At 40.6% G+C, this 21489-nt stretch overlaps 1 protein-coding gene and 1 long non-coding RNA gene across 27 annotated transcripts in view; one reads left to right on the forward strand and one right to left on the reverse strand.

Annotated features, from left to right (window-relative positions):
- Window positions 1–1550: 1550 nt before the first annotated feature.
- LOC141739052 (uncharacterized) lies at window positions 1551–14832 on the reverse strand. Its single transcript, XR_012585569.1, has 4 exons — window positions 14516–14832; window positions 5154–5327; window positions 2781–3145; window positions 1551–1968 (listed from the first exon to the last, which is right to left on the reverse strand). It is a non-coding gene; the product is annotated as an uncharacterized LOC141739052 (long non-coding RNA).
- Window positions 14833–14856: 24 nt separating this feature from the next.
- The window catches only part of LRRFIP2 (LRR binding FLII interacting protein 2), a 59891-nt gene continuing 53258 nt past the window's right edge, over window positions 14857–21489 (forward strand). For 14 of the 26 annotated variants that reach the window (XM_074575563.1, XM_074575538.1, XM_074575549.1 and 11 more), the window contains exon 1: window positions 14862–15483. The gene's annotated coding sequence lies outside the window, so the exon portion shown is untranslated. Of the gene's footprint in view, window positions 15484–21489 lie in introns of all 26 variants that reach the window. The other 12 variants (XM_074575537.1, XM_074575544.1, XM_074575543.1 and 9 more) reach the window with 3 other exon arrangements.

The following is a 21489-nucleotide window of genomic DNA, read 5'->3' on the forward strand; positions in this document are numbered from 1 at the left end:
AGGTCTTTAGGGCTGAAATTCCTTTCATGTCTGACCTACTTCTCAATGACTGGCCCATAGGGCACTTCTACATGAAGAAGAGTAACTTACCTTTCAGTTGAAAATAGTGAACGCTTCATCACCTCTGCTGAACTACTACAGCAGCAGAGTTATTATTCAGTGTTAATTTGCATACATGATATCTGGCTTTCTTAAAGTGCTTTAGAAACAAATGCATAGTAGGTCTGATGGTATGACCATAAAATAAACACAAGTCATTTTACAGGTGAGTAAAGTGAGTTCTGGAAAACTCAAGATACTACACGGCAACTTAGTGGTGGATATGAAACTGAAACATGGATCATTTGATGGTGTTCCCAGATTTATCATTTAAAATGTTTTTAACCCTGTGCTCTAGAAGACATCCTTACTTAATTGCATACACACATAATGAAAAGAGATGCTCCCCTTCTTGTATTCTTATGCTATTTCATAGTCTCTAGGAGCTCACCTATACGTAAGGATGATATGCTGGCATGCTTCCTTTCTATTATCCCCCCTCGCTTGCAAAGAAATACTGCCAATGCAGAATCTTGAGATGTGAAGCATTTCTTTGACTTGAGAAAACTATTATTTAAAAGGAAGCGATTACCAAACTGCCCAGAATGCTCCAACTAACTACGTAATTTTGCATCTTCATCTGTTAACATGCACTATTTTAAATTAAACTAAAACTCTAATCATCAGATTGTTCTCTCTTGCCTTATTATGTCACTTTGATTACACACTCCTCTCACACATGAAGTTTTTCGCTGCTTATTGTGAAAAGGCCATTGGGTTTGGCTTAACAAATACAAGGTACAGCTCACCGCATAGTTATGTTTAACTATAATATAAAATATACCTTCTTGATTTATTAAAATAAAATATTCCTTATTAAATTTTTAATATAAAATATTCCTTATTGATGAGTGTGTTTATTAAAATGGATCACTTACCTTCTAAATGGCAAAATACCGTTTTTCCAACTACCCAAAGTAAACTCTGATGCCTGTACTTGAAGTATTACAATGTCACATTTCCAGAGGAAAAAAAAACACTTAAAAAAACCCTATCACCAGAAAACAGTGACAAGTCTTCACACAAGTACTTCCTCTGGTAATTTGCTTCAATACATCTGGATTTTCCTGTGGCACTGAAAGGGGAGGGGGTGTGAACCTAAGGGTTACAGTTATGCAGTCCAATTTATAGTAAATGCAGTATGAACTCAAACTATTATATCAAGAAAAACTAAGCTGACCTCAACTTGTCCTCCAGCACCTGAAACTTCATTTGGAATGACATCTGTGGGAGATAAGACGAAAGAGATGCTGAGTTGATGGGGACTGCCTCAGTATTAAACTGATTTGAACGGATTTCAGGCAATTTGATTATTATTTCCAACCCTGCCAGGTCCTTCTTATGAAACCAGCAGCCATATTGTGTGCTTCTCATTCTGATTTAGCAGCAATTTGCATGCAACTGAAGAAACTCAAGAGTTATGATGCAAGTCACTGTTTACGAAAGAATTTACAGTGTGATTTTTACTCCGTGAATCTATTATATTAAACGTACGCGATAATACTTATTCACAGAAGTGCTATACTGAATTATTTACCAGAGATGAAGGCCAGACCCTGTTCTCAGGCAGGGGAGACTGCTGTGGATACTTAGGTCAGAATACACAGAACTCATGGAAACCCTGAGATGTAATTCTATCTCCTACTGGTAATGACTAGAATGGAGACATGTTATTTAGTCTTTGATTTCCAAGCGTAAAGCGTTGCATGTTCTTCTATTATCCTACCTTATTCAGTTCATCCCTTTAACTATCTAAACTAGCAAGAAATGTTGTTCTACATCACGTAGCTCCCTGGACCTCTGTTCAACTCATTCTTCAATATAAAGTGCTGCAATCCAAAACATCAAGATAATCTTGTAGTTAGGACCCTGAGAGAAGAGAAAAAGCCCATTACGGTCTGAAAGTTTTGCACACAGTTAAAATTTCATAATTATACTATAAATATGCACACAAATACTTAGAAGGAAGGCATAACTTCCTTTTGGCTCTGTTCAGACACTGTAAGAAAGATAACTCTTCACTTGCTGTCATAATGCATTAACCGTTGTCATGCTATTATAGAATTCTTGTTGAAAGCCTACTCTAAATCTAACAGTTTGCACTGAAAATGTTTCATGCAGTATTTTACCCTCTTCTTCCATGTACTAAAAATCGCTTTCTTTAAATTAATCTAATTAAGCACAATATGAAGGTTCATTCATTAATTTTATTATTCAAAATATTTTTCTAGATATTTAATTCTTTAGAGTCTAGAGGTCCAAACTTTTGCTAGTCCATTAGGGACAATACTAAGCAAGTAACATGCTGCAGGTAAGATCAAATTTTGTTCTTGCCAACCCCTGTTACAACCTTTTAATTTCTTATAGCTATGAACAATGTCATAAAGTCTCATTGGGTAATACACTGCCCAAAAGCCACGTGGGGGGCTTGGGATCTTCTGGTGTAGTCCATGTAGCACATGCTCAAGCAGGAGCCACACAGCAAGGTTAGGTATAGGGAGGTAACTGTGGACTATTATGAAATAACAAACCACCATGAATGAGACTACTTTAGCTTCTGTGGTGTCGGTAATCTAGAGTACACAGTGCATACTTACAAAACATTCTCTTGTTGCCATTACTTTACAGCCAGCAAACCAGCCATGAAGCTATCAAGCAGTTTTGGACATGACTCCTCTTACCTAAGCAGCCTGAAATACTTCAGAATCAAGGTGGTGCTTCTCTGGAGTTCAAAGGAGAAATTGCGGCTTCAGGAGAACACCTAGTCTCCAAAACCAAAACTGGAAAAGCAGACATCACACAGGTAAACACAGTGGTTGCTCAACACAAGCCTCAGAGCAAAGAGAACAGATAGGTGGTTGACTGCGAAAATCCAGAGCAGAGAGACAAGTACACGGACAGTCTTCAAATCACTCTTTGTCCAAAAATGAATAAAATTTCTGAATTTTAAGTTCAAAAATTTGCACTTTTTGAATGCCGTTTTCTCATTTTTTAGTCCTGATTTGCAAACAAACAAATCCAGTTGCATCATTCATGCAGAAATGCCCTGAGAAGATAAAAGCAAAAAGGATCAAATCAAAAGCTTTGTTACACGGTGCAAACGAAATAATGAAGCAGGAGAGAGTTCCCTCGTGCTTATTTGAGAAGACTTACCACTGCACACAAGAAATTTAACTCCTATGAAATAAACTCCATTAATGACAACTAGTAATTTTACTTCTAGTTAGTGAAACTAATTTCATTTTTGCTGTAGTGGAAGAATTTTCTTGTTTTGTGAATTTAGTCTAACACTAAGACTGCTCAAAGGCGAAGGCTGTTCAAAGACAGAAATACCGAAAGAACGGAAAACAGGTTTGCCTCCAATGTTTCCAGCGAAGATTAATTTTAGGAGGAGAGGGAGAAGAATGCAAATGCTGAATACACTTAAAAGGCTTGCTGACTGAAATGACACACTCCCTTTAAGAATGAGAAACATATCAAGTGCATTAGTTAACACAGAAAACATTTCTAGTTTTTAAATCAAAACCAAGAATTGTCTGCTTTTTAACATCATCTTGACTGTTGTATTTTAGATACTTAAGGCTACTTTTGTTTGTTGGCATATTTGGAAATAGGGGAAAGTATAAATACTGAGAATATAAACTATGAACATAATTCGAAATGGGACTCAAAAATCAGACCTCGCAGTGCAAATGCAGAAGAGACGAAGGATCAGAAAATGGCATCACTGTAGAGATAACAGCACGTTATTGAGAAATGAGAGCAGTGGCACTGCCTAATGTTAAGGACATGAGTATCAGGTCTTCAGTATATCAACATAATAATCTTCACATCTTTGTGATCCTGACCTTCTGCGCTCTTTTATTATAGCAACTTACAGTAAGAACCTACTCCCCGCCGGCGAGAGGCTACAAACAGCAGCAGCTTTAATCGGCTGACTAGGAATAACAGCTTATACTTTTGCACCTACTCTTCTCTCTTCTTACCTTTACTATGCCCCTACAAACTCCACTCCTTTCTCTTTTCTGTGCTAAACCAAAGAGGTCTCAGTCTTGGGTTTTGGCCAGCTGCCTGGCTTAGGGTGGAGAGCAGCCACTTCCTTGGTGGCCAGCCAGTAGTGGCATTGCCCCCTCACCGCTCGGGCACCTGGCAGCCCATGGTGTCCCCCACCAGCTGCTGACCTTGTACAGACTTAGCACCACGCCAGCAACCGGCTGGCGTCAGAGCGGCTGGGTGAGCCACTGCCCTCACTTCCCAGGCACTATGTTGGGCTTCTAAACGGTTATTTGTCACTATCAAGGGAATGATTTCAAATTAAAAGCCTTTTTTGGATACAAAATCTACAAGCAAAAATTCTCACACCTTAACCTAGCACAGTCAAGGGCAGATGTAAAACAGTTTACTTCAGTTTTGCCCTTTAATCTTACATTAATTTGCCCAAAAATAGAGCCAGTAAGTAAAATAATTGCATCTAAGAAAAGCTTAGATGAGTTTCGGTTCAGTGTCTTCCTTACAACTGATTTTCTTGATCTCAATAATTTCTGGGGTAACTTTTTACAAAACATCTCTTAGTAGACTTTCTGGATGCTACTCTCTTAAATCTGACAAATAAGAACAAGTGCAACCCTCAAATAGCTAATTTGAACTAAGAGTTTTTACTGCTTTTCTTCATCCAGCATGAAAGCTTCTATTTTTTTTCTCCTGGGGCGCTTTTTTTTTTTCCAGGAAAAGGCATGCATGTTTTAACAGTAACAACATATAGATAGGAAGCCACTTTCTTCCTGTTCCAGGGTATACTCCAGGCATTACTTGTACATTTATCGATGACAAATTATAAGGAATACAACAACTATTATGTAAGTTTCAAGCAACCAAATTTTAGTCATATCAACCCGTATTTTTATGTTTAGTTAGCAGTTATCATCCTACTGGTTATGTTTGGTACCATCTTTTACAAGCAACCCAGTCAAACGTCCTCTCCATAACACACAAAAGTAGATAAATGCAGGTGCAGAACTGGTTGTTCTAAAAATGAACGTGGCTGTCTTGCTTACCAGGAATTGAGAAGTGTGGTATTTCCCTCAGAAAACAGGCAAAGCTTGAAAAGTCAGCACAGAGCTTACTTATGCTGGTCCGGTGACTATTTAAATTTCTTCTCAAAGGTTTTTGAAGTAAAGCAGACATGGAGAGTTAGGAGAATACTGTGACATCTTCAGTGAATGAGTAACCTAGCAGCATGAAATGGTTATTCAAATAATTGTCTGTCATTAGACACTGTAACCTGTTTGAGATTCCATTTAGTCTAGTTTTAATATTTAATTTGTTAGTACATGATGTTCTGGTTTATACATATTGCATGTATGTGTATTTTCTATATATATGAATAAAAGTTACAATTTCTTTTGGTTCTTTAAAGGATTCTTAAATTGCTGGATTAACCCATTCTATTTTTATTAATAAATCCTAAAAGTATTTGGTTTTGGCCTGAAGTAATTAAAGAATCTGATGTCTACAACAAAGCAGCAAAACTAAGTTGTTGCATAAAAGCTTAAGGTGTGGTTTGAAGTATAGCTCTGCTCTGAAAAATTGCTGTAAAAACAGTATGAAAAAAAAAAATAATCCATATTTGTTGTGCCTTGGTTCTGACACCTGATGCGCTTTTTGTAGTCATGTAGAGAGTTTGGGTTTGGGGGTGTGTGGGGGTTTGTTGTTTGGGCTTTTTTTTTTCCCCAAAACTGACAGGCCTGCAACCCAACCTTGGCTCCTGTAGTCACCCAGCATTATTTCTTGCTCATGTCTCACTTCCTGTAACAAAAGTTCTCCCTGCCAAACAGTGTCCTCAGTACAGTTGTGTAATCCCGTGTTGGTTTTTTTTTTTTTTTTTTTTTTTAAAGTGATGCCCTTGGTGACACCTGTGCAAGCTGAGCTGAGGTTGCATAAGTAACCAACTGGCTCTCTTAACTGGATGCTAATAAACAAGTCTGCACAAGAAAACTGTAATCCAGTTTGTGTGTGCTCTCTCTCTTTTTTTAGCTGAGCTGGTCGGAATAATTAGTAAGTGTACAAAATATTCAGGCATGAATCATCACAAAAGTTACTGGATCTCCTTTTGAGTGCTACAGCAATGTTGAGCAAGACTGTCATGTCACTCTTCAGAATTAAATCATGCCTGAAAGTAGAACTGGCCAGTGTATATATATATATTGGAGGGATATCTGCTGCTTTTACATTTGCTCAGCCTAGAAACAGTAGGACAGATTCTTTCCCTTGCACCATCTATAGCTTTGATTACCCTGTTTCAGTCGGTTTGACTTTTGCTAATAAAATTCAAGAAGTCTCACAGATTTGCATAGGTGTAATTTAGGATGTCCCTTAGCAACCGTGATTATTTGCATGATCATCTTAAAAAACCCTGAAAAGGCAAAAACAAAGCCTTAGAAAGTGCAAGCAATCTTTTCTACTTCATGTATCAAATACAGAATTCTACAATGTTGAAGGTTTTTTTAGATCAGAACTGCGCGTTAAATACAGAAATATAAAAACTTGCTTTTTACTCCTAGGTCACAAAGGTTGAGCTGCCATAACCCTCAGAGGATTCAACATGAAGTAAACCTAGAGATCAATTTTCTACAAAATCTAAGTAATCTAATTAGTGTGAGCTCTAAAATGCAATGTACATTTAAAGGAATATTATCGATTTCACTTAGTTTAATTAATTTGTTTAAATATTTCCAAATTACACATCCACTTTTCAGTCTGGCCAGTTCTCATGTTACAACTAGACTTCTGGAGCCTTCTAATAGCTTCACTCTCTAGCCGAATAAAAGATCCACATATTGTCATAAGAAAGACTGAAGAGGGACATGCTACAATACAATCTTAAGACAAATGATTAAATTAAAGACAAATATCAACAGGTTAGACTTTACAGACAAGGAAGACATAGCTTAAACTGTATTTAATTTAAATAAAGTAAGTATTAGGAACATTTCTGGGACTTTTTCACATTTTTCTTCTTCCTCGTTGTTTTATTGTGTTTGAATTCCATTAGCATAGCATTTCTCTGAAATGTTAAGAATAGGAACTTCTTTTTTTAAAAAACAAATGTATAGTATAATAGTCCTAAAATTTCAAGCATTGGAGCTACTATTGGCTCTAATCATGACTTGGCAAAGCTGTTTTTGCTCTAGACCTTGGGTGCATGTACCTTATAGACAAATATTACCTAATTCCCAGTCTTCCAAAGTTTGTACGTATGCTGATTTTCAAACGGGCTGTTTCTCTCAGTGGTGCTGAGCATCCACAGCTGCCAATGACTAAAGTGGCAGTATCTGCTCAGGAGTTGGAAAAAAACTGGCCCAAAAGGAAATTTGATTAAGTCTGCAAAGATGCAAACTTACCATTGACTGGCTTCTGTGAGCAATATACAGATTTCACAATTTCTAAAGTGCAGTACAGAGCTTGACATTTAAAATTTAAATTTCAGTGTCGTTTTGCTTCTCCAGTTTAACAGTACTTGTACGAAGGAAGCATCCACCTTCACCTTCAAATAATGATGCAAATTAACATCACATACACCAACAGAGAAGTGCACTGCAGCAGCAAGCAGCAGCCTGCAGCATAGAGGCTCCAGACTAATGGAAAGGAAGCATCTCCCTCAGTTGGGCTTTCAGTTACTCCATTTGGTTGTTTTTTAAATGCATTAGACAGAGGGTCAATTTTGTTGCTGAAAAAAATTAGATGGAGGCTCAGTGAAGCTATTTTTGTGATACAGAGAATCTGTGCCCTTGAGATTTTGAAGACAACTGTAAGAGAGTGCTTCCTTCAGGTAGGAAGCAAAAATAAAAGAGTATTTTAATTTTTATTGTATTTTCTAAAGAAGACAAAAAACACAGTAGATATGTCTTAGCTATATTAGTAATTTGTTCACCTCAGCATACCTAGTGGGAACGCTGTAGTAGCTGAAGATAATTTGGGTTGTGGGGATATCAGGCATAGGAGCGTTCTGATAAATGCCCATTAGATTTTAGCGTGTTATAAAATCTAAATGTATTGAAAAGTCATATTTAAATCGTACATTTTAATGATGTTGCTAAATTTAAAAAATATATCAGGCATCAGAAATATGACTAAGAAAAACACATGAGTACATACTAAAAGATCCCCAAGTTTACTCACTTGTGCTTAATATAGACACTGCTCATTATTTTTGCTAACTCAGCACAAGTATGTAAGAGTGAGGTGATTTCCTCTATGTGGCTTGTGGATCATCAGCAGGATCAACTAGCACTTACTCAGTCTCTTTTACACACAAAAGAATAGATCATGACTTCAGACTGAGTTTTCAAGAATGATATTTAGTGTAGGATATTGTCAACATTTCTACATATATCAAACAGAACATACAGACATTTAAAACTATATCTATCCGGTCTGTAAGGACAACGATACATGGATCTCTAGTTGTTTTTACAATGGCATGAAAAGCTGTATATGAAAATTAAATATACTGCTATGTATAATATAAAAGCTTTCAAATTTTAAAGTAAAACACTAGGTTTTAAATTAATTTTTTCAGAATATAGCTTCACTCTCTGAAAAAAAAAGGTTTCCCACTAACTCTCAGTCCACAAACCTTGTTAAGATATTTCATAATTTATCTACATCTAAATGGGATGGATCGAAATAATGCCAGTATCTTCCCCTTATTTCTTATTTAACAAGCTGATCTTTGGACACTGGTCAGAGCACTCTAGTGCTTAAAATTTTACTGCATAAAAGTGGACACTAATCCATAGCAATTAAAAAAATCTTCCTATAAACACATTCTAAACATAAAACACAACATTCTAGTACTTACCTTATTTCTAAAAGACTTAAAAAAAAAAAAGAAACAAGAACCAAAACAGGGAAAATAAAAATCTAGAAAGTGGGGAGCATTCTGTTTTAAATTGTTTGATCAATTATCAAATCTGTGTTAAAACAGATGTTTTCTACAAAAGGTTGCATTTACCTGGAAATGTAAATTTCTGGAAAAACATTGGAATAGGAATTTTTCAGTTAGCCGTTCCCTACACCTATGCGACACAGTCTAATCCTTTCCCTGCTGAGGATGCAATGGATCTGAACCAGAACAACTCATGGAATTCTACTGCTGGAAAGCACCGAAAAGATTTGTTGGCGCTAATCTCCATCAAAATGCATGGTATATGCATAATTACTACTGTGTCCTACAGATTTTTGCACTATTAAAAGTAAATAAGATAAATGGAAAAACTAGATCTCTCTGTTGCTAGCACTACCAGAAACCTTCTAATTTGTAATAACCCCTACAAGGACAGCCGTGAAACGTGCATATCCCCACAACAAACTGCCAGGAATTTTGAATGGTTTTGGTTTTTTTTTTTCACTACTTGGTAAACGTCATATGTATGCAAAAACCTTACAGAGGAAACATGATACCAGTCCCTCAGTACTCCAATGAATTCTACAAAAGAGTTAAATAAATAATTTTGTGATTATGTTCAGTGTACAGTCTGCATGCATTCTGCCTTATAACGGTTTCAAATATTCTCTTTGAATTGTTTCCCACCATTTACATTTAAGTCATGCAACCCTTTGCTTATTGCTTTGAATGTAACTGAAAATCAACATTACTTTGAATAATGACAAGTGCTTCAACAGAGCTGGCACTGAATCATTTTAAACATCTTTTGACTGTGCCACACGATTACTCATTCTTTTGCTCTATCTATTTAGTTTTCCAGTAACTAAAACCAGATTTTACTAGTCTAGTAACTTAATTATAAACTGCCCAGTGTCTGTTTACGTAAGTGGTTCACTTATGGTAGAAACTCTCTGATTGCTGTAGTTCCACAGACCTTGTATTTCATAGATATAATATGCCTTCTAATAATTTCCAAGTTAAAAAATTGGTGCAGATAAGATCACATCTTACCCAAGGAAGGCAATGCATTCTTTTTTTTTCTTCTTCTTTTTTTTTGATTAAAAAAACCCCCCACATATAAATGCTGAGATTGAAGACATTTAATATGTATTACTGTCTGTGTATCCGATTACAGAAATATATCTTTAGCAGAAATTAAACTCTTAACAAAAGGTGGGGGAGGACAGGACTAAAAGGGCCTGGCAGAAGCCTCCTGTAAGCACATCCAATAACCATTTTGGAAAACAAAACAAACAAGAAAAAGTTGCTCTCTGCCTTACAAAAGGGGTCTGCACTTACTTTACAGTATGGACACACAGAGTTGATTTTCCACCTGTCACAAGGGAGTATTATAACACCCTTTTGTGGGGAGGGGGCGAACAGTTGCTAACAACATTGGGAATCTCCAAAAGAGGATCTACTACAGCTGGAAAAAAAATGTATGTTCAATTGTGCCAAATAAATTGTTGAGTGATGATATCCGAACTAAGGAGATGGTAACTACAGGAATGAAAGGGGACAAAATGGGAAGGAGAAAAATAAGTCGATGGAGGTGGTCAGAACTTCTTAAAATGATATGATAAACGAGCCTTCATCAGTAAACCAATCTACCAGTTAAACTAACTTTAGTTTAACTAACTAGTTTAACTAACTTGTTTAGCTGGAAGTTACTCTTTCCATGGGAGGGAGGGAGGAGAGGGCCTGTTGGGGGGGGGGGAAGAAGAGATGGAGGGAATGTCACAGAGAGTTAGACTATAATCCTACATGTGTGCCATCACTATTACATTCTTAACCAGAAGCTGCAATAATCGTGAAACAAAAGCTTCATGGGAAGATTAGAAAAGCTAGAGAGTGTCAAAAAATATATATATATATTCAGAACTGCACAAATAGCAAACATTATACAGGAAAACACCACCTTTTTCTGTAAACTGTCTCTCATCAAAGTTGTTTCAGTGAATAATAGGGCCGGAAGGAGGATCCGGGGAACTACAGGCCAGTCAGTCTGACCTCGGTGCCTGGGAAGGTCATGGAACAGATCCTCCTCAGTGCCATTACACGGCACATGCAGGAGAACAGGGTGATCAGGCCCAGTCAGCATGGGTTTGTGAAGGGCAGGTCATGCCTATCTAACCTAATATCCTTCTATGATAAGGTGACCCACTTAGTGGATGAGGGAAAAGCTGTGGATGTTATCTACTTGGATTTTTGCAAAGCTTTTGACACTGTTTCCCACAGCATTCTCCTGGAGAAACTGGCTGCTCATGGCCTGGACAGGTGTACTCTTCGCTGGGTAAAAAACTGGCTGGATGGCCGTGCCCAGAGAGTGGTGGTAAATGGAGTTAAATCCAGTTGGTGTCCAGTCACAAGTGGTGTCCCCCAGGGTTCGGTGCTGGGGCCGGTTCTCTTTAATATCTTTATCAATGATCTGGATGAAGGGATTGAATGCACCCTCAGTAAGTTCGCAGATGACACTAAACTGGGCAGGCGTGTTGATCTGCTTGAGGGTAGGTTGGCTCTGCAGAGGGATCTGGACAGGCTGGACCGATGGGCTGAGACCAATGGTATGAGGTTCAACAAGGCCAAATGCCAGGTCCTGCACTTGGGACACAACAACCCCATGCAGCGCTACAGGATTGGGGCAGAGTGGCTTGAAAGCAGCCCGGCAGAAAAGGACCTGGGGGTGTTGGTTGACAGCCGGCTGAATATGAGCCAGCAGTGTGCCCAGGTGGCCAAGAAGGCCAACAGCATCCTAGCCTGTATCAGGAATAGTGTGGTGAGCCGGACTAGGGAAGTGATCATCCCCCTGTACTCGGCACTGGTGAGGCCCCACCTCGAGTACTGCGTTCAGTTTTGGGCCCCTCGCTACAAGAGGGACATTGAGGTGTTGGAGCGTGTCCAGAGAAGGGCTACAAAGCTGGTGAGGGGCCTGGAGGACAAACCTTATGAGGAACGACTGAGGGAGCTGGGGTTGTTTAGCCTGGAGAAGAGGAGGCTGAGGGGAGACCTTATCACCCTCTACAACTACCTGAAAGGAGGTTGTAGAGAGATGGGGGCTGACCTCTTCTCCCTGGTGACAAGTGATAGGACGAGGGGAAACGGGTTCAAGTTACGTCAGGGGAGGTTTAGATTAGATATTAGGAGACATTTTTTCACTGAAAGGGTTATTAAACATTGGAATAGTTGCCCAGGGAGGTGGTGGATTCACCATCTCTGGAGGTGTTTAAAAAAAGAGTAGATGGGGCACTGAGGGACATGGTTTAGAAGTGGCTCTTGTCAGGGTAGGCTAAAGGTTGGACTCGATGATCTTAAAGGTCCCTTCCAACCTCAACAATTCTATGATTCTATGATTCTATGATTCTATAATCTCTTTAAAACTGTATACAAATTATTGCAGGAAGTTGACGTTGTTGAAAGTGTTCCCTGTGACTTACAGATTCATCCTAGATATACTTACCTAGGTCATCATCACTCTAAAAAGAACTAAGATTTTACTCATGGAATGCCTCAACCAAGCAAAAGAGTTTTAGAGAAAGCTTTCCAGAGAAAAGGGAAAGGAGAGAGTAAATCAGCAGGCTCAATTACATACGGCAAGGAATCTATACTAATCTACCATATAACAGGACAACAGTGAAGAGAAAATACATTCAAAGGCAGATCCAGTGACACTTCATTCATGTATTTAATTTTAGCAGAAACTCATTATTAACAGAGCAGGCTTTATACTAGCTTCAATAAGAATTTGTTCAAGGCAGATTCATAAATCATATGTTGTAAATGTTGCCATTTCACAGCAAAATTACCAACATAACTTTCGTTTTCTGGCTTCTAATTAAAGGTTGATAATGAAACTGTATATAACTTGACTGTTTAACTACTCATTAACGATGCTGAACTCAGAATTGCTACTGTGACATCCTGTACCACTGCTTGTAGTGACTGCACTGTGTATACACTGTACTGTGCACCGCTTTTAGTCAAGTAAACAATTGCTCTTTCAAGCCACAAAAATGCACGTCTGCTCTCAAGGAGACATGTGTTTTGCTGCATCATTAAAGAAAAATGCGCAGCCTATGATATCAAAAGACTAAACGTATGCAACTACCAACACTTCATTGGAGAAAAATGTATAAACAACTGAAAACGTTTTTCCCCTTTATATAGTAATATATTAATAGAGAATCATCCCACGCAAACCTGGGACATCCCACATTTCAGTAGATTCCATACAAGGTTCAGGAGATTCCCTCTCCACTCAAGAGGGAACAAAAGACCTCTCCCACCAGCTAGGCTGTTTTTTTAATGAAGACTCTCCATAAAGCCCAGAAAATCAGCAGGTGAGTCCTTCTATAAGAATAAACTACAAATAAAAACGTAGTTTTTAAGCCAGTACTTCTTTTTCGTCTTTCCTACTGATGTTCCAAGAGAAACTTTCTACTTCATCTCCCTGTGGTGAGATCATAATTTATCACTACAGAAATTAGCGTGATGTTAAAAATAAGCCTGCTGAGGCTATGCTGCATGATGAGTGAGGAGAGAGACTGAGACAGTACAGGGTTTCTCAGACAGGAAGTTATAAAATACTAATGAAACTCAAGGAAATTGTTTTATGTCACTGTAATAGATTTAATTCACTTGCACGTCTCTTTTTCTTTACTTCGTGCACATCCACTTGAGCTTATTTTAGTATGACTTTTGACCTCTGCCAAGGGCTCTGGTGAATGTTCTTGAGTCCTGCCACTAGGCTTGTCATTCTAACAGTGCTTTTTCATTCCCGTGTGATGTTTAACATAGGAAATGCCATCTCCTCCAGACCTCTGATCATCTCTACGTTCTTTCAGACACCTTGCACTTGCTGGCAGAGGTGTTGAAAAGCAAGTGGACTACAGATCTGATCCCAAGTCCACTCCGCAGCAATCTCATCAATACTTTCATGAACGTTAGCTGGCGTTTTGTGAATAAATTGGAACAGATTTAATCATAGACTGGTTAGAGTTGGGAGGGACCTTAAAGACTATCTAGTTCCAATCCCTTACACCTTTCCTTAACATCCCCTTAATGGTACACCATATATACCATACTTTTTTTCTTTCTTTTCTATATGGTATTCTTAGGGATTTCATTGCTTGTCTGTATTTAAAATTTGATAGCACAGAAGGCCAGCTGCGTTTGGGCCTGCACAGAAGATAAGGTGTAAATGCTTGCACAGGATTCTTTTACCCATAAACCCCGCCTGGCACCCATCCACCTAAACCTTCCACCACACTCATGGCGGGGACGGGGTGTGCCAGCTCTTAAAAGCGATGGGAGCAGGACACCCCAGCTTGGCAAAATGCGCAGGGACAGATTCCACGGGCCCAGGCCCGGCTGAAGGTGGCGGGTCGCGCCGCGGCCTTGACTGGGGGGCTCCGGCTGGTCCGTACAAACAAAACCGAGAAGCAAACGCAAAGGAGAAGGTCGCAGACCTACCTCTCCCCGCCACAGCAGCGAGTCAGCCGGCCCACCCGGTGATAAGGGGGGAGCCGAGGCGGAGAGCTGGCCGCAGCCCTCCTCACAGGGCACGACCCCCCTCCCTTTGCTGCCTGCTGAGGAAAAGAGAAACGGGGATGGGGGGAGAGGCAAGCACTCCCCCTCCAGCAGCGCGTTTAGCGCCGGGGGCTGACTGCTGCCTCACCGTCCCTGAGCTGAAAAGGCCGCCTCAGGACACAGGCACCCGCCTGCCGTTCCCTCAGAGCTCCGGACAGCCGGGGCTGCGCCGGCGGCGCTCCGCGCCGCCCGCCCTGCGCAGGCGCACCGCCCTCTCGCCCCTTCCTCCGCGGCGGCTGCGCAGTCCGCCCCGCCGGCCTGTGTCAGGGGCTGTGGGGCGAGGCGAGTGGGCACCGGTCTCGGTAGCAGTGTGGGACGCGTGCCGCTACTGCAACGGCTGCCCACTGGCCCCGACCGTGCCCGGCCGCCCTCCCCTCAGCGCCAGCCCCTTCCTCCGGGTGGTTTGAAATGAACCGCTGTTTCCTGCCCGCGTTCCCGCTGTGGCCGTAACCGCCCGGCGGAGAAGGGGAGGAGGCAAGAACGCGGGGCGGGGGAAGAGGAGGGCGGCCTGGAGCGGCGCGGCTCGTCTCCGCCGAAGGCTCCGGTTCCTGCGGGCCCCTCACGGGGGAAAGAAGCAGGGTGGGGAGGGCAAGAAAGCGGGGAAGCGAGGTAGCTGCCGCCTTGCCGCGGCCTCTGGACGGTCCGTGCCCGGCGGGCAGCCGCGCTCGCCCTGGGGCGGCTTCTGCCTCTTGTTCCTTGGACTCTGGGCGTGGAGGAGCGAGGGAAGGAAGGAGCCTGAGGCCATTCCGGGACCGGCGAGCCCCCTCGCAGCCGTGGAAGGGGAGGGTGAAGCAAACCTACTCCCCCTCCCCCGTTAAGCCGTCGCGGCGCTACGGCGGGCGGGCCCGCAGGTAAGGCTTCTCGGGGCCCGGGCGAGCAGAGGGTGAGGGCCGGGGAGGGAGGGAGGGTGCCATAGACACACACACACACAAACCCGGGCGGGGTGGGGAAGCAGGGTGGGAACCCGGTTCTTCGGGTTTCGAGAAGCGGGGAGGGCACGTTGGCTCCGCCGGGGCTCCCTCGGCAGGTAGGTGAACGGGAGAGGGGAAACGGTACCGCTGGGGGTGTCCGTGTCGTCCCCCCCCACCCCGCTTCTTTGCGGCCGCTGTCAGGCGCGATGCGGGCGGGCGAGGGGAAGCCGGGACCGCCCGAGCCCCTTCCGGCGGGGCTCAGCCCCTCGGGGGTCGGGGCAGGCCGGCGGGAAGGTGCCGTTCCCGCCTGGGTGCGGAGTGGAAAGGAGGGGGAGGAAGAGGAGGGAGATGTCCCCAAATCACAGCTGCGTGTGGGGGGCTGCCTTTCTGGCTCGCACTTCCTCGAAGCACGTTCCCCCGAGCGGCAGGGCGTGCCCCCTCGGTAAGGAGCTACGGCGGGGTTCGGTGAGGCCTTCTGATGCTCGGTTGAGTTTTCTTCTTATTTCAGAGGGCGTTTTTTGATTTGTTCTTGGTGTGCCCTGCTGCTGTAATGGCAAAGAGGCTGTTGATGAGGATAAGAGAGAGGGACCCATTCATGAGTTTGGAAGGAGCCCGAAAACGGCTCCGGGCTGTGATTTGCTCCCAGTATTCAAAGTGGTTTCCAGTTTGAACCCTAGCGTGATACTTTGAAGGGCAGTGCTATGTATTTCACTGATAATAAAAACGTTTTGTAAATGGAGCGGCATACTATGTTGAATTTGTATGACCTACTCGGTGACTCCCTCATTTTAGAGAGATTTACAGACGTTTTTGCCTTGAAATGAGGAAGGTTTAGGATCAGTTTTATCCCTTTAAAGTATCAATCAAACATCTTTGAAAATATCTGGGGTTTTTTTTTGGTTAAAAACTTCCTATAAGACAAAATCAACGCTTGTCTGGTGAGTTCTTCAGACATTCATTGTGTCTTGACTGTACAGGGATGTAATTAAATGTATTGGGGCCCAGGAACAGTTATCTTCTTAATATACATCTGCTTCCTCGGTTAATGTAATTGCTTAGTGATGATGTAGGAACAGATGAAAGGTGCTCTAGCAGTAGAAAATAGTTTGACGTACATGACATGCTTTTTCCATTGCTTTGTGTAACTTGGGTTTGGAGATGTTTACCTTAGAATGTGAAGTCAGTCAGTCGTACCTGAACTGAATTCCTGGCTGTAGCTGAGAACTTGTGAATAGAAGACAGTTGTGTGAAATGAGTCAGGTGTAAGCTTGTTGCTCTAAACATCAGTGCTGCTTATGAACTGATTCCAAAGGAGCTTATTTTTTCTTTTTTTTTTTAATGACTCTCATTGTCTCAGAAGATGGTATAGCCCTTTAATGCATGTGAACTTTTAGAAAGTGCTGTTTAAATTGGACTCCAAGTAGAGGGGATCTGTAGAACATGTGAAGGTCTAGACTTTCACATAGTGCACAAGTTGTGATGTGCATACACCCAAATAAACTAGATTGGTGTCACATACAATTGAATACCTCTGGTATATAATGCCAGCAGAGGATTAGAAACCAGTAACAGATTTGGTACTGTGTTGTTGGTCGTGTTTGTAAGATCCTAATGTGAAGGCGTGTGGAGATAATTGTGGGTCAGTACAATCCAGTAGTGTTACCAAAAATGATTAGAGATGCTTTCTGAGAAAGTAATCCAAATTTATTATCTTGACGATCTGGAAACTAGGTAACATGTAAGTGTATGTAATGGACAGTTTGTGCATTACATGTCCTTGAAAATAGTTTCTGTAAATAGTGCTTGTGAAGATGATAAAGTTCATATTTTTTTTGTGTTAGGCATGCAGAGTTAGAGCTGCTCCACGGGAAGAAGTGAAGGGGCACCTCCCAAAGGGCCAGGTGGGAACAAGTGTTTCGAAGCCTACCAGCCTGCTACCACAGCACGGGGCTAGTCAGCAGGAGTGGTGTCAGCTGATTGAAAAAACAGCAGGTGGAGAAAGCTCTAAGGCGTACCCAGCAGAATTTGTCCTGCTTGCTTCAGTAGCTTTTCTGCATTGTACTGTAGCAGTAGTAGAAAAGAGTGTAGGAGTGTATTAAATTGGTAATGGAAAAATATCTTAAATAGTTGCAGCTTGTTACTGAATGTGGGTTGTTACCATGGGGCTCTCTGTTTGTTTCATTAAAAAAAATGGAGGCTCAATATAGTAGCAGTGTTTTTGTTTGGTTTTTTTTTTTAATGAGTAATGAATCATTCTTTTGCAAAATGACAGAAAGGATAATCATTTTGAAAAAGCTGACAGTGTAAAAATGATGATTGTTCCATTTTAGAATAAACATTTATGGAAGATTCTTGTTACTTTTTTATTATACATTCCCATCATTTTTCATGGTGCTCATTATAGTACTGTCATTTCCTCATACTTTAAAATTACATTTGATTTCTTAGTTTGTTCCTGGATCTTCAGCATTTATGGTAGCACTGATTCTAGAAAAGTCCAGCTGTGTTACACTGCTTGTCTGAAACCTTCGTACGCTTTGCATTGTGCCCTAAGAGATCCTTTGGTGAGGTGCCATTGTAAGAACTTGGTGGATGCTTCTTGTCACTGATGATAACATCCTGTATGTAATGTTTTATTTTGTGGAGTAATGGTATCTCCAAGTGCAGCTGTTACCAACTGACTGGCAGAGAACTCATACTTCATAAAATAAGTGCCACTGCTTGAAATTGCATCACCACGTGGTGTTGTCTTGGAATTCTGGTAATTTGCAAAGGCTGAGGAAGGTCACCAAAGACAGCTTGGTGGGTCTGGAGGTGCCTGGTAGTTCTACAGCCCTGTAGGATACATTGGTACAGTTACTGTCTTGTGTTGCTTTAAGTTTACCAAACTAATCAGGCGAGGTTACACTTTATGGCTCCATCAGGCAACAATTTTGCAGACTGCGTAATGGCTTTTTGATTAACTGGAGACTTTCTGTTTACCTATAGCTTTGTAACACCATCAAACTGAGGGATTTAAGCCCCCTCTAAGGAATTGTCATTCTATTCCGAAACACCATGAACTCATAAGAAGTTGTATTTCTCAGATTTTAAAATGGCAAGTAAACTGTGAATATGCTGCATTAAAGCATTGTGCAGTTGTCAGTTTGTACTGAATTAACTTTCAACTCCCCAGAGAGTAACTTTTTTTTCCTGAAGAAGCTGACATGACCTTGTCCTCTCAGAGCAGAAACTTTGTGCCAGCGGTTTCTGAAGTGGGCCATGATTAGAGATGAACAGGTTTTTTTAAATGGAAACACTATTCATGAGCTGGAATAACTTTGTCTCCATCATAGTGGTAAGCACTGTAATCTTTTGGCAGACAGTAATTATATGCTTTTCTCAGTGTTTGCTTTTTCCCTTTAATGTTAGGCTCTTTTACTCATATTAGCAGCTCTTTTTTGCAATAGCTCTAGTTGCAGTTAATCTTTTTCTGAACAAGGTTATTCTGAATGAAAATTCTAAATAAACCCTTAAAACTATTGCATTAAAACTCTGTTTACTTCTATCTCTCACTCTCCACACAATCCTTTGTTGGGTCATGGGTCACCCTGTGGTCATGCAGCTGCTTTTCCTTCTCAGGTGCTTTTGGGCCCATGGACAGACATTCTAATTCCAAAGAGTGTACCCTTGTATAGGGGCATTTTTCTGGGGAAGACTCTTATGTTAGTCTTGCATAATTTTATCTCAAGTAAAATTTTGTATTTTTATTCTGTGTCCATTTATTTCTGTGTCTCCTTTAGAGTTTGCTTTGACAAAGCACTGAAGGTTAAGCAAATAAGACTGTGATTTCCAATGTGATTTTTTTTTTTTCTGCTCCTTAGCAAATATGAATGCTACTTCTCCTGTTTTGCAGTAATAATACCTCTGGCTTATTTGTAGCTTTGTGTTGCTAGAGCTGCAGTTTCATGAGACAGTTCTTTAAAATTGCTGGGTTGGGTTTCCCACTGTTCTTCTAAGCACATTAATTTTTAGAACTTCGCTTTAATTGTGGGTATGGTAGCTTCCATACCTTCAGTCATCATCAGTATTCATTTGGTGAAGTAAAGAACCAACTGCTCAGTTAATGTATGAAGTATATTTAAATTCTTTAATTTCAACTCCATCATCAGTTTGTAGCACTCCTGCTCCTTAGATTTTTCTTTTTAGTTAGGTATTTGAAAAAGCTTTTTCTCTTTTTAGTAGATTTCACAGGTATATTTTTTTAGTATATTTAACATTTGTGGAACTGTCAAAATTCAAAATGAGTTACTACTGTGTGTGTTTTATCAGCAACCTGTGATTAGCTTGCTGGTGAGGAATGTTTGGGATTTTTTTTCCCCTCCTGCTTCTTACATTAATAAATAAGGAAAATGAATGTGTTTCTAACATCATTTGTTCAAGTAACATTCATTCAGATTCTTCTAGGTTTTTAGACTGTTTGATTTCAAGAAATTCCAGCCTTCCTCTGTGTTCAAATGTCAGAATTCCCCTCTCCCACAGGCCTCATTGCCTTTTTGTTCTTATGAAATCAAAGAATTCAGCCACTAATTTAAATTGAATCAACTTGTAACTGAAATTGTTCACACAGACTATTACTACGTATCCTATAAGATCTTTGGGTCTTGTTGAGAAAATGTTTAGTGCTATGTCTTGTTAAGAGAGACATACAATTCTGTAACAAACCTAGGTATTTATGTACTCCAATATTGGTAAATTACATTCAGATGATATTTTATAATGAACAACTTCCCAGTTTACCTATCGTATCATACGTTAAAGATACCAATTTCCATTAGCAGGGGCAGTTAGCTCTATTGCAGTATTCTGCAGAACCTCCCTTGTGGTCCACTCAATTCAGTGTTTAAAGGTGTGTAGCAGATAAAAACAATAATTCTGCAAGTGGACAACTGAAACTGCAAGAAACTTTGCCTGGATATTATGGGTAAAAGGTGCAATTCCTTCCCAGGATTAAAATAGTTTACTCCTTTAAAGATATAAACTGCTATGTTTGTGGCTTTGCACTTGAAATGCAGAGGCTGCTGGCTTGTATTCCAGTGTTAATTAGGAAACTCTGAGGCTGGGTCTAGAGCAGGGCTGTTCTTTTCTGTTGTTGGATCAAATATACAGAGATTGTTTCTACGCAGGTGAATTTTAACTATCTTGTGGCCTTACTTTGAAAGAGAAAAGGAGAGTTTCAGTCTGTTTATTTATAGCCTGTTCACACTGTAGTATCTGAATGCCTTGCATGTATGTGATGCCAAATACACTGGCATAGGCCCAGGCATCAGAACAGGTGGTGCCATTGAAGGTGGTGAGTGATAGGGCTTTAATTCGTAGTGTAGCTTCTCTTTTACGTAAGACAGGTCACACTTTTTTCTACGAAATGAAAAAGAAACAAAGAGAACATTTAGTCAGAAGGTAATAGGAAGAAGAGTAGACGGCAAAGGCTTAGGGAAGAGATAAAATTTATATATGCCTAAAGTGAAGGCAAGTGAGAGAGGGAACTTGAGGGATTTCCGCACAGGTCTTCTGGTTTGTTGGGGACTTCAGGCACTTCACTTTTTTGAATGAAATACAACAGGATGTCCCTTCATCAGTTGTGTAATATAGCGTATAACCCAGCCTACAGTAAGAAATAAATATGTAATAGATGTGACTCAAGTATTCTGAACCGTAAATGCAGCAGATTATAATGTACTTTCCTTTTATTGTCTTTTATACTTTAGGAACGCCAATGTAACAAACTGTTCTTTGGTGGTTGTGTTTTGTTTTGGGATTCTGTTTAGTTATTTTCAGTGAAAATTCTAATGTTATGGCTTATATTGAATTTTTTATAACATGCAGCAAAATAATTTTTCTAGAAATTAGCAAGTTATGGAAGTGAAGCACCTAAAAAACACTTCTGCATGCACGTGAAATATTTGG

The sequence above is a fragment of the Larus michahellis genome, chromosome 2 (genome assembly GCF_964199755.1).
Source record: "Larus michahellis chromosome 2, bLarMic1.1, whole genome shotgun sequence".
NCBI lineage: Eukaryota > Metazoa > Chordata > Aves > Charadriiformes > Laridae > Larus > Larus michahellis.